At 43.5% G+C, this 11,528-nt stretch overlaps 1 long non-coding RNA gene across 2 annotated transcripts; it reads right to left on the bottom strand.

Annotated features, from left to right (window-relative positions):
• Window positions 1-324: 324 nt before the first annotated feature.
• LOC308583833 lies at window positions 325-11,037 on the bottom strand. Of its 2 annotated transcripts, XR_014006444.1 has the most exons (4): window positions 10,899-11,037; window positions 2,917-3,112; window positions 1,204-1,369; window positions 325-512 (listed from the first exon to the last, which is right to left on the bottom strand). It is a non-coding gene; the product is annotated as an uncharacterized lncRNA (long non-coding RNA). The 2 variants fall into 2 exon arrangements; XR_014006445.1 differs by lacking the exon at window positions 1,204-1,369.
• Window positions 11,038-11,528: the final 491 nt, after the last annotated feature.

Below are 11,528 nucleotides of genomic sequence, written 5' to 3'. Positions count from 1 at the left end.
AATAAACAAGAGCTGTTTGAAGAATCGCTGTGTCGTCTGATATGTTCACCCACAACTTAACAGGAACCACCTGAAGCATGCCAATCATTTCAATCACAAGGGCTGCCCCTGTGCTGGAAACCCTTTCTTTGTGGATGAAGGTGGCCCCCTTCAAACTCAGCAAATCTTACTCTAGGTTTGGAACAATGTTAGCGCAAGCAGTGGCACTGGAAGGCTAGAGCTAGCCCCACCCATTCCCAGAATCGCGTATTTTGGGCAGGAAACAAGCTATGATGTATATGATAAAATCCCTAGCATAAAATGTGGTTTCTCACAAGCTTATTGGGGTTAATCAATAGTGGTGGACTGCTAACCTGAACGGTCGTTTGTTCATACCGCCAGGCTTCTTCTGTAATATGCAGCTGCATAGCCAAAAGGAAACAGTCTAGTAGTTGTGCCGGAATAGTGAGAATCAGTGTACAGAAAGAGAGAATAGAGATGCACCTAGCAAACGGAGGAACCTCTCAACAAACCTTTGAAGACAAAATTGGAATAAAGTCACATTTATAGCTGACAAGAATAGAACAAACAGAATACATATATCATATATTTTAGGAGCAGCCTTAGCAGAAATGCAAGGATATATCTGCAGGGAACAGAATCCTATGCATTCTTAGATTTATGACTGATTTTTTAAGAGTGTGGGAATGACTGCCAGGATTTCATCTCATTTATCTTTGTCTAAAGAGGCTCAAATGAATGCTGCCACCAGAGGTTAAGGAGATCCATTTGTCAATGCAAGAGGATGGGTCGGAGACAATAAAGGAAATGGTAAAACCAACCATCAATCCCTGTTATTTATTGTGATTTAATTAGCAGATTTAGACTGCATTCTTCAGAATGCTTCGCCAGGCCAAATCCCATTTACTATTATGGGGCTTTCCTGGACGCTGAGCTTTGCAGAGTGGGTTGCAAGCGTGTTTCTTCCTCCCATGCCTTATCATTTCTTCTTTATGCAAAACATGCAGAATAAGACACTTGGGAATATATAGTACAGAACTCTGACAGGACCAGATCCAAGTTTGAGGGGAACTTTGGGGAAGAGCCTTCTGGTGGGGCTTTCCTATGTTGTGGACCCATCCAACATACCCCAGTGGCAGTAATAAGTAGCCCCACCACTACCACCCCCGAGTGGCTAGATACAGGAAGTGCTATTTCACTTACCCAGAATGCCTCTGTTATAGCGTTGCTCCTGGGTATTGTTGGGAATTAAAATGGTGGCTCTTGGACACAGCTGAATTTTTAAATGAGACCCAGGGCAGGCATTAATGGTGGGTCCTGCCAGGGTGTTGGGACTTCTCAAGGATGTCATGTGCTGATGCCAGGCCTGCTGATAAATGCCAAAGGTGAGCACATTATGCAATTTTCTTAATAGGATTTAATTTAAATAATAACTAAATCACTGCTAAAGACAACTGTTAGAACAGTTGATAGCATTTCTGGATGTGATTTTAATGATTTAATTTAGAAGAATTGATTTCAATTATCAAGGCAAAATGTGTTTAGTGGCCACACTTAGGCAAATTTGCTTAATTTGCAGATTAAGTATGACTGAGATAGCCTCTACTTACCCACAGAAAACTAACATGACAGAAATAAGGCTTAACACCTTTCCCCCTGACATGCCATGTGAGGAGAGGTTTTGTTTTTTATGGAGAAGCATTCAGTCATATGATGCCCCATCTATACTCTGAAATGGTACAACTTGGGCACAAATTTAGCATTTCTCAGTCAGGACAGGCAGAGGTCTTACACTGAATGTCAAAGCAGAACCTCAAACATTGGAACTTTGCACCCTTGACTGCATGGTGGGATGTGCAACTCATGTCCAGCCACATGGTTGGCTGAGAAATGGATTATTCTCATGTTGCATGCTCATTTCCTCATTGAAGATGTGGGCCGCTCAGGAACAGCCCTGCTATTTATGTAAATGAGGCCCATATATGATGCTAACTACCTATCCATCACGATCATTCTCAATGATGCTAAGTAAACCATGGCTTAGTCTCAATTAGCAGGGCAGCAGAAAGCTCAGGGGAGGAACAATGTACCCATGATCTGTGGTGTAGGACAGGCATCCCCAGCCTGTGGCCCTCCAGATGTTTTGGCCTACAACTCCCATGATCCCTAGCTAACAGGACCAGTGGTCAGGAATGATGGGAATTGTAGTCCAAAACATCTGGAAGGCTGAAGGTTGGGGGTGCCTGGTGTAGGAACTCACACTTCTTTTCATTCACACTAAGCCATAGTTTGGCTTATCAGTATGAGCAAACTGGGCCAAAATAACTTCAGAAGAAGTCCACATATGGGATTTAAAAGGACCTTATAGGCAATATGTAATAATTAAAACAAAAAACGGATGTGGCACTTCTGCATCTTAAAAAGTGCTAGGAAACTGTTTTTCAGGAGTAGCTGTCATTTAATCCTTTCATTTATTGGATTTGTCTAGGACCTCCCCAACTCCCATGGACCACTTGAAAATTGCTGCGGGATTAGATGGACCACTTGCCTGTTGTAGCAATCATAATGTGCTGTGATAGATTTTGCATGATTTTTAAATTGTATTTCTACAGACGAGGCACAGACCACCTGAATGAAGGCAATGGACCATTCCACAGCTTGGGAAGCCCTGGCCTGGGAGACCATACCATGAAAGAATTCAAAAGAGCGGGCAATAAAGAAGGGCTTCCCCCCCGCCCTTTCAATAAACTGTTCCCTCTTATCCACTGAGAGGAAGGACCATCGCTTAGTAGTAAAACACCTGCATTGCACGCACACGAAAGCTTATACTTGGAACAAACTTAGTTGGTCTCTAAGGTGCTACTGGACATTTTTTAATTATTATTTCAACTGCATCAGACCAACATGGCTACCTACCTGAATCTACCTGCATTGCATGCAAAAGATTCAAGATTCAAAAGATTCAAGGTTTAACAGTAGCTCCAGATCTGGCTTGGAACAGCCTCAGTCGAAACCCCCGGGTAGTTGCTACAACTCAGCATAAACAATCCTGAGGGTTCTTCCACACTTCCTCTTGTCCCGCCACTTTCTCCCAGAAACATGGGAACATGCCCTACAAGCATGGACACAACATAGAACATCACACTCTGCTCATGCTTCCTAGAGAAAATGTATTTTGTAAGAAAAGTGTATGATCAAATGAATGCCTGCCAGTGTTATCCAATAATATTTAGGCAATGGCTAAAATACAGTGTGGTTTTTGAAGAAAGATTTCATCTCTCATCAGCAATAGGATCTATTTTTTAAATGTGCTCCCCCCACCCCCACCCCCAAAAAAACCAAATGCTGGAATGCTTGATAGAAATGCATTTATTTGTCAGATCACGAAGTTCTCATAACATTTCTCAGCCTTAATAACACATCTGCTCTTAAAATGTGGTCTCTTGGTAATAGCTGGCTGAAAGTGTCTGAATTTAGGGATTATTTGAGACAACAGATTTCCTTCTATTTGGAATTGAATGAGGCATCTGCTCCCTCACCGTTGGCTTTGTGGGATATTCTCAAGGCAATCATAAAAGGGCAGATCATTTTGTACATTATGGAAAGGAAAAAAAGACCTCTGTTGGTAATTATGAGAATTGGAAGGGTATATTGGGGACCAGGAAAAATAGTACTTGATGACTATAAAAGTAGTTGCTTCATGGAGCCTCCACCCAATTTCAGGAAGATGTAGAGCACCCAGATTAGAAGGCACCACAGCAATGAATGAAGGCCCCAAATTAGCAGGTGGAACAAAGAAGTGTGTGTGTGGAGGGGGAATCTGGAAATTATTTGCATTGTACCTCAGGAAAAATAAACAAGAAACTGGCTGACTCATTACAGGATGAAGAGTTAGTCATGGATTCCTGGAGAATGAGCAGATTGTCTGCCAGTATTTATGACAACCATGTATTTGGGGAGGAGATTTTAAAAATCAGATTATGGTGCACAAAATCACACACAGTCCTCCATATATTAATTTGCTTTTGTAATATTAAAAATGAAAGCAACCTCACAGCAATTTGGGGATATTACTACAGAATTCCAGAGCCTCTACTAAAAAATGTAGGCTTAACATTTACCTTGACAAAAGTTGGTATTAGAATCACAGAATGGTAGAGTTGGAAGGGACCACGAGGGTGGAGAAAACCTTCCATGTTGCCCAGTGTGAAAGAAACACTTGCTTTGGAGGAAATTTGTTGTGGAATTCCAGGGACAAAAGTGTTTTGGTGTTTTTAAGGTGCAAGTGAACAGATACCTGCATGCATGTCTACAAAGGACCTCGTGAGCTGTATTGTCCAAGAGGAACCTGCACAACAGGTGCAGCTCCACAGTTTCTGATGTTACCATGGAACAGCCATGTCTGTACCACAAGCCAAAGATTCATTTCCTGGCATGTACCACCCCCCAGGATCAGTTCTTTAAACCTTTTACTTTTTTTACTTTGACTTCCTTTCCAGGAGCATTAAAGCCAGGCTTCCTACATGCTGTTAACCATCCTTGTCCTTTGGGCACAGGGATGGTTTATTATGTTTCATGAATGCCATTTCCCGGTCACTCTAATGCAATCCATAAACTTATGTGTTAAGCCAGTTGTACTTTCCTGTATAAGCACCCAAGGAGTGAACCCACCTCTATGTAACAGTCAGATTTAAGATGACACATGAACAGCTACTGGGACTGAAGAGGTGACATCACAGGATGACATACTGACTTGTTTTGCCGTGAAACTAGTGTGATGTTACAAAACAAGTCATGTCCTCTGGAGCTCAGTATATGACATAGTACTTTCCAAATGGAATAGAACCTTCTCGTTGATATAGTACTTTCAAAATGGAGCAATGAATCTCTAGGCAATGGGATTTTCCAAATACTAGATGTAGTATCAAGCTCTGAAGATAGTTTGACACCACATGATTGATCAACCACTGGAAGAATGAATCATTATTTTAAAGTACTTTCCTTCTGGTTTAAGTATAACCACCATTCCAGATGTGTTCCTGATCCAATCAGCAGATGGATGTGTTACAACTGGCTTTCTCGATCCCTCCTAATTAATCTTTTACATTTTCTTACAGAAGCATTTATTACTATTCTTACACTTACCTCCCACCTTCAGGGATTTGTAGCTCAGTAGGAGAGCCCATGTTTTCTATACTGAAGTTTCCAGGTTTAGTATTTGGCATCACAAGCTTAAAAAAAATAATCAGATATAAGTCCTAGGGAAGATCACTGCCCAACAGACAATATTTGATTAGGTGGATAATCCTCTAACTGAATAAGGCAGCTTCATATAGTCACAAGATGGTGATTACTACAATACGACTGTATTGTATCAGTTGCCATCCTAGCAAATCACATGCTACAATCCTCCCCTCCCCCCATCTTTTTCCCAATAGATCTTTGCATCTTTGCATTGAAGGACTAGAAGAATGACATCAGTTGCCATCCTGGGGGCTAATACACTCTGCAGAGGCTCTGCCATGAACTAGGTTTCTTCTATTATTATTTTATTTTAAAAACTTATTAAGTTGTTGATGGGGGGGGAGGCGGAACCACTCAGCGGCTTCTCAGAGTGGTAATCCCCCCCCTCTCTCTATAATTATTTTTTTAATGCAGCCTTTACCCAGCCCAAAGTGTGATGAACCTCCCTCTCAACAATGCTTTGGAATAATGCTATGTTAGGGACATTGTGGAAATTAAAATGGCAACTACCAGACCCAGATACCTGGCATTGACTGGAGCATTGCTGTCCACTCTTGCTGCTTATGCAGTCAGGCAAGCTCACCAGGGAGGGTTGTGGTGCAACCATTGCAAGTACTCTTGGATGGGGAGTACTTCGTGGGAGAGCTGCTCCAGAGGAAGAACTGTGAGGGGAGAGATACTTTTGTTCTTCATCAGGCATGGCTTTCCCACCCACCTTGCCTCACCCTCCCGCCCTGGGAGCCTTTCCCAGACCATGACTTGGAGAACAGCAGAAGCAGCTTGGAAGAGAGAAGAGGAGCTCAGGGATATTTCTTAAAGTAATTTTATAAGTTGTGTGTCCTTTTTTCTCAATTTGATCCTTTTACATGGTTTTCTACATTTTGTGGTATTTTATGCCAAAACATTTCATGCATTTTTATTGATTATAGATTAGTAATTCTTTATTGTAATAAGTGTAAACTCTTTAATTATTATTTGCTGATGCTTCATTTTAATATTTACTGTTAGATTCTAATGGACTATTGAATATTGGTTTATTTGATATAGGTTGTTTTTTTAAAGTTATTGTGACTTTTTATCAGATTGTTATTATTAATGTTTGATGTTTTATTACGTTTTTGTATGTGTTGAAAGCTGCCTAGAGTGGCTGGGGCAAACCAGCCAGATGGGTTGGGTATTTATTATTATTATTATTATTATTATTATTATTATTATTATTATTATTATTATTTTATTATTATCTTGACTCATTTCAACCTGGGTTCATGCTTGGTTATAGAACTGAATTGAACTTGGTCATCCTGATGAGTGACCTTCATCAGAAGAACAGGGGGAGTGGGGCCATATCCCTCCTTGATCTCTCTCTCTCTCTCTCTCTCTCTCTCTCTCTCTCTTTTAAATGATATTTATTAGAAGTTTAAGAATTACAGAAAAAAGAAAAAAAGAAAACAACAAAAAATTTGACAAAACATACATTACAATACATAAAAGGAAAAGCATAAAAAACAATACAACAATACAGCAAAAAAACAATAACATTAAAACACACACCCAATGTTCCATATCTTTATCTTTCATTTACTTGTTTCATCGACCTCCTCACACCTCCCTTTTTGTATTCTAATTTAATTAATTGTTTCAGCAAATTCTTTCCATCTTTCTCAATTTTTGTTATATAATTTATCTTAACGATCTAACCTATTAATTAACTCAACAAATCCTTTCCATCTTTCACTATATTCTGTCATTCAATTTACCTTAATTTATTTAACCTTATCTTACCATAAAAAAACCTTAAAACTTAAAACTTAATACTTATTTGTACATAACTCCTTATATCATTTCTACTAAGGCCAAACAGTTTCATTCCAACATTTTTCCTAATACTCGTTAATTTTACACTAATTCTCAAAATAAATTTTTAAAAATTTTCTTCCAATCTTCATCCAACGTCTCTTCTTCCTGGTCTCGGGTTTTGTCAGTCCTTATTGTCCCCTTCCTTGATTTCTCAGTGGCTTGTGATATCATTGACCACAGTATACTTATACTTATGTGAGGCTGCCCTTGAAGTTGTTCTGGAAGCTGCACTTGGTGCAAAATGCAGTGAATTGACCCTCACTGTGGCAGGATTTGGCCAACATTTTACCCTACTGTTGAAAGAACTGCATTGGCTTTCAGTTAGCTACCAGGTGAGGTTCAGGGGGATGGACTTTTATATTGGTATATAGGTAAAAGGTAAAGAACCCCTGGACGGTTAAGTCCAGTCAAAGGTGACTATGGGGTTGCAGAGCTCATCACGCTTTCAGGCCTAGGAAGCCGGCGTTTGTCCACAGACAGCTTACCAGGTCATGTGGCCAGCACGACTAAACCGCTTCTGGCACAACGGAACACCATGATGGAAACCAGAGTGCATGGAAACGCCGTTTACCTTCCCGCCACAGCGATACCTATTTATCTACTTGCACTGGCATGCTTTTGAACTGCTAGGTTGGCAGGAGCTGGGACAGAGCAATGGGAGCTCACCTCATCACAGAGATTCAAACCGCCGACCTTCTGATCGACAAGCCCTAGGCTCAGTGGTTTAGACCACCCTGCCACCCACGTCCCTATATAAAGCCCTATCTCAGTGTTTCCCAACCTTTTTTGGGCAAAGGCACACTTGTTTCATGAAAAAAATCTCAAGGCACACCACCATTACAGCCCCGTGACGTCAGCGCGCAGCGTCACGCCGGGAGGGACATGAATTGCTAGCAAATTACATAATCACCTCCTTGAGGGCTGGCTCATCTTCTCCGAAGGCAGAACCCCATTAATTAACAGCACAGACTCACACCATAGCCAAGACGAGGGGGGAAAACCTCAGTCATGCACAGTCATGCACATGTGGGGGCTAAATGAGGACGAAGACTGGGCAGAGAGCAGGGTTCAAATCACCCCACCTGGCCAGGACAATCCCTGGGTGCTCCCTTGGGCCACTCGCCTGACCCACCTTGCAGGGCTGTTGTTGCGAGGATAACACAGGGAGAACCACGCGCGCCCCCGGGAGCTCCTTGGAGGAGAAAGCGGGCGATGAATGCAATGCACGAAATATATGAGAGGCGACCAGGTTTTGCAGGTGAGGGGCCCCCGCCAGCCTCTGCTTCCAACACCCGGCGCAATGACGCCGAAGTTTCCCCCCGGGCTCGGCTCGGGGAGCAGCGCTGCTCCCCCCCGGCTCTCCTTCGCCCTCCCGACTCTCTCTGCCGCCCACTGGGGACCTCCCTCACCTGCCAAGTCCGGAGCGCCGGTGGAAGTTGCATGCATGCATGCAGGGCGCCGCGTTGCCATTGCATTGCACTGCACTCCATGCAACGCCTGCACGCATGCATTGCCTTGCACGCCCGCCAAGGGGTCTCCCCGCGGTCCAATGCGTCCCCTTCGGCGCGGATGCAGCATTGCAAAAATTTAAACCCCCCGACGCAGCCCTACCTGGGGGGCAGCCTCCGCCGCCGCCGCTCCGCCTCCACGGGGATCCCCGGGCTCCATCCTGCCGCCTGATCCCCGCGGGGGCGCAGGCAGGCTGCGCGGAAGAGCCCCTGCCCGCCCGGCCGCCGCTGCGCTCATTCCATGGCCGGGAGAAGAGCACTTCAAACAAAACGCCCGGCCCGCCAGGCCACGCTGGGAAACGTAGTTTGCGCACCCCGCGCGGGCGCGGAGCCCAAGGGCGAGGGGACTACGGATCCCGGCAGCCCCCACGCCGGGGACGGAGGGGGAGAGGCCAGGTGCAGGGATGGAGGGACGGGTGGGCGAGCGAGCAAGTGAGTGGCAGCCGCCAAGCCTTGGCCGAGAGCCAGGAAGGGCCTCCCTGGAGGAGGAGGAGGAGGAGGGAGGCGCAGAGCGGGAGGGAGGGAGGGAACCCCAGGGGTCATCTAGTGACGGCGCCCCAATCGAAAATTTGACTTTAAAAAAAAAAATCTTTCGAATTTTTTAATTTTTCCCGCGGCACACCAGGCAACATCTCGCGGCACACTAGTGTGCCGCGGAACAGTGGTTGGGAAACACTGCCCTATCTGACTCACCCCTTATATACCCAACTAATCAGTATGTGCTGCAGCTAAAGATCTCCTGCAGACGCTCCCTTATTAGGAGGTCTGCTCTGCACAATGTAGAAATCAGACCTTCAGGGCTGTGGCACCTGCCCCTTGGAATCTCCTTCTTTTAAATATTAGGCACTAGCTCTTTTTTGACACCTGCTGAAGACCTTCCTCTTCCAACAACGTGCTTAAGTAGAGATCTTTCCCAGCCTGCATCTCTATGCCGAAAAGCCCTTATAAGAGACTGGCTGAGTGGACTGGGTAGTTGTACTACGATGTTTTGCCTCCCTCTTGTGCCACAGAAAGTGGGCTATTTGATGAGCAAAAAGTGACAAAAATCATTGGAGCTATATAATTACTGGGGGTCACCTATGGATAACAATGTTCACAGCTCAAACTGCATGGCTGTGCTTCTTCAAGGAGGTTACAGCCACCCCATTTGAGAGCATGCTGTTTTCTAGCAGTCCAGATGCAACTGATTGGAAGTCACAGCGAGTCAACACAGAAGAAGCAACCCCTGCAAATGTACCTAATTTCCCTCGAGACCATGAGGTTTATGAAAACAAATAAAACCTCTGTAACATTTCCCCCCCTTTTTATGGTATCAAGAGTTCACTAGAAATTATTCCACATTTAATGGTCAATTTAAGAACATTAAATGTTGTTAACAATCAATTTAGCAGGTATTATTCCACTTCTGTTTATAAATGTCTAATTAAAATAGGTCATTTTGCTGTGCGGAGTGTGACTTTTGCTAGCCAATTGCAGCACTTAAGCCAATGCAGGAAAAATAATTGCTATTTGAATACCCTCTTTCTCCACCCCCCTCCAAAAAGGGGGCAGCCTGCATATATATTTGTAGTTGCTACCCCCCTACTTTCCAGATCTTCCCTGTCATGCCTTCCTTCCAAAAACCTCCAGGTATTTAGAGCAAAACCACAGAGTGGAAGGCACCACATGGCTTGGCAAAAGGACTCCATAAAGTTCTGTCCTGTAGCTGTGGATACAAACTCAAGCTGGTCGTACGCAGAACTCCGACATGTTCAGCCCACTACCCCTCGGCACAGCCAAATGTTTCAGCAGCTGCCCTTTTGTCCTGTTTCTTAAATAAACAAAGAACAGATACAAATTAATGACCTAAATTGATGGCAAAGAACACTGCCTTCCCAGAGCTAACTGCCTTAAAAGAACAGATGTTAAAATAACATTTGGATTCGCACAAATGCAAGGGGTTTTTTTTAATGGCGGGGGGGGGGGACTTCTGTGTGAACATGTAGGCTTGGAATACCATATAGAAAATAACCTCTAAAGAAGTAAGGCATTGCTTGCCCTTTGCTGTTGCACCACAGATTGTGTGACCTTCCTATCCTGAACGGGAGATGCAAATTATTCTGCACATCACATGCTACAATCCTCTCCCCCCATCTGTCTGTCCCCCCCAATAGATCTTTGCATTTTATCTCCAGTCTGGAAGGACAAGAAGAATGTTACTTTAGATAGTTATCAGATGCTGTTAGATTTGTGTATCAGTCTCATTATTATCATTATAGTCATAATTATAATTATAAAATAAAACATTACCTCTTTGTCCCATCCTTCAGGAGGCAGTCTTTAGTCGTGAAGGATGCTTTCTTGGAAAACCTTGTTGAGAGTTAAGCCTGAAAAGAGGCAGACTCTTGTGAATGGTAATTATATCCAGGTGCGAAGAAGTAATTAATAGAGAGAAACCTTTAGCAAAAGGAGTGAGAAATCTTAAGTCGGGAAGAGGGGGGAAACAGATGTAAAAAAACAACAACCATCATGCAGATCGCAAGAAAAGTCACGTGTAGGATTACATTAAGGCAGTGAGCACTTTTCATCAAAGAGACTCATAGCAGAATGTTATCCACGAAGAGGAGCTACCTGTTAATACCTTCCTTGACCCCTCCAGTCCTTTGCATTGCCATTTGAGTTGCCCGTCAGATAGTGAAGTTTTGCCAATATGCTATACAGGATTCCTGAATTACATGGAAATATTATTCGTTCAAAATAATTTGCAGACCAGTTATCCTATGCTCAATGCAATTTAATTAAACACCAACAAACATTTTGAAAGCAGCAATTAAACATAACATGCCTTTCACAAATCGACTCTCAGCAGCCATCAAATAAAATCTGAACAGCCTTCAAATTGTCTCAGCACCCCATAGGTTTTACAATCCATCCAAAAGG

Source organism: Podarcis bocagei, assembly GCF_964188305.1.
Source record: "Podarcis bocagei genome assembly, chromosome: 3".
In the NCBI taxonomy this organism is placed as follows: domain Eukaryota; kingdom Metazoa; phylum Chordata; class Lepidosauria; order Squamata; family Lacertidae; genus Podarcis; species Podarcis bocagei.
This window is presented reverse-complemented; position numbering and strand designations above follow the sequence as displayed.